Below are 2,264 nucleotides of genomic sequence, written 5' to 3'. Positions count from 1 at the left end.
TCAATTGAATCAATTGACCTATACCCATTCATTCATTGACCCTTTGTGAATTGTGAGTCTGTAACTTCGTCCCTTCACACTTCGCCATTTCCATTTATTCAATTGAATTTTTCCCTTATTTTTTGTTATTTCGGTAATAATATTTTATTTTTTTAACATATGAAAATAGCACTTTGTTTTTTAGTATTATCGTAATATTGTTTCATTTCTTTATCATTATTAAATCCATGACCAAAACCTTGACATTCGGTATCAAAATTTTTTTGCCTGCACTGAACTAAAATCCTGGCTCCGCCCCTACTTGAGACTCTAAAGTGATTGAAGGACTAGCAAGATACACAAGATCAAATATGGGATAAGGTTGCAAGTGCAATTGTCATAGATTTTCAACAATTAAAAATCTTGATGATTTTTTGGTTCACAAAACTATAAATCTAAATGCATTACATTTGGTCACCAGCTATAGTTGATCTCAAATTCAAATAAAAGAGAAAAGAGTAATTAGCACATAACATCCTTACCTTTCACAGTTTCACTATTATTGTGAAAAGCGATCTTAACTTTCATTTTTTGACCTTTGCACCTTTATTTTTATCTTTTATAGCGCAAAAAATCATCTTCATCCATCTTCTCAATTAAAAGTTATGAAATGACGAATATACTTCTATATTTAAACAAAACAAAAAGAAAAAAGAATTAATTACAAACATAGTCCCAAATATCTTTAAAAAGTATAAATGAGTTCCAAATAAATTAGTAAAAGAGGAGTTAGTATATAGTGTAGCGACCGAAAAAAAAAAAAAATCTCGTGCCTCGTTTTAAAAGAAAAATTCCTTGTAAAAACCCAAAAATAGTTTGAGTTATATTATTGAGTCGCTACGACCCTTCCTAAGAATTTAATTAAAGCTTTGGTCACAATAGTAAAGTTATGTGCACTTGTTTTAAACTTTTTATAAGGTGTCGAAATCTCTTTTAAACGATAAATATTTATTTTGACGACACTTCTTAATAGTCCAAATTAAAGTTTTGCTCACTATAGTAATGTTGGCTCACTCGTCTAAAGATTTTCGTAAGACGTCGAATTCAAATTTAAACCACAAATTTCCTATTTTGAGCTAGTCGTGCCGAGTTATTGTAATAAAATTAAAGTGTTATCTTTGAATATTTTATATATATATAATGACTTTCTAGGAATATGTAAGGTTATGGTGGGAAAAAAATGAATATGTTTAATACAATTCATGAAACCTAATTATCCTTATTAATCTTGATGATAAATGAAATTATTAACATTATCAATTCACTTTTAACCCGCAAGGCATTTTTGATATGAATGTTCTGTGTATAATGACTATTTGGGTTTGCATAAATTTAGGTGCCATAACGTAACTGTCCCCTATCATTTAAAAACCAATTATGTTAGTTATAAAAAAAAGAAAAGAAACTGGTGCCTTTTCATTTGAATATAACCTACACATTTTTAACCCCATTTTATACTCCTAATTAACATCCCACTTAACCATTTGCTTTTACTCACTTTTTGGTTACTTGCCATCACCCTTTTAGCATTTGAAAAACAATCACCTACATCTTCTATAACCTCTAAATTCTTTCCCTATTATACTTATACATAAAATCATTTTACTCTTTTTCCTATACACTAAATTTGAAAATTTTCTAAGAGGAAGCAAAGAGTACGCTGGATTTCATTATTTATTGAACGTAAAAAGGATATTCAAACTCCAAGCTTAAGGTAGGGGTGTTCTCGACAATTTTGTAAGTGGTATAAGAATTATTTGTTTTCGTTTTGCATCAAACGTATAATTGTGTCACTCATGAAGTAGACACAGTTTGGTGGCTCAAATAAGAGAAAGAGATTGAAGGTGACACTATTATTGTGTTGCTCATGAAGGAGGCACTGTTTGGTGGTTCAAATAAGAGAAAGAAATTGACGATAACATGAATAAATCAAAGTTTGCATTATTGAAAACATATATGTCTTTTATCATTTACTCTAGTGTCTTCCTACTGAGTATTATTTGTAATACTCACACCCACTGTTGACCTCGAAAAATGGCTCTTCCACGTGGCCCACCGAGAGCTACTTCACGTATTCCTCCCTGCGCACAATCAGCGAACGGTCAGACGCACGCGGTCGGGACCAACGAGGGTGGCGGCGGCCGTATACGCTTCGACGGTCAAGTCAGGTTTAAGTGGTCGGAACAGTATCCAGGGGCTGTGCAAATGAATGATAATGGGGGAGG

Source organism: Olea europaea, chromosome 13 (genome assembly GCF_002742605.1).
Source record: "Olea europaea var. sylvestris chromosome 13, O_europaea_v1, whole genome shotgun sequence".
Classification (NCBI taxonomy): domain Eukaryota; kingdom Viridiplantae; phylum Streptophyta; class Magnoliopsida; order Lamiales; family Oleaceae; genus Olea; species Olea europaea.
The sequence above is the reverse complement of the archived record's forward strand: the minus strand, read 5'-3'. Positions refer to the sequence as shown.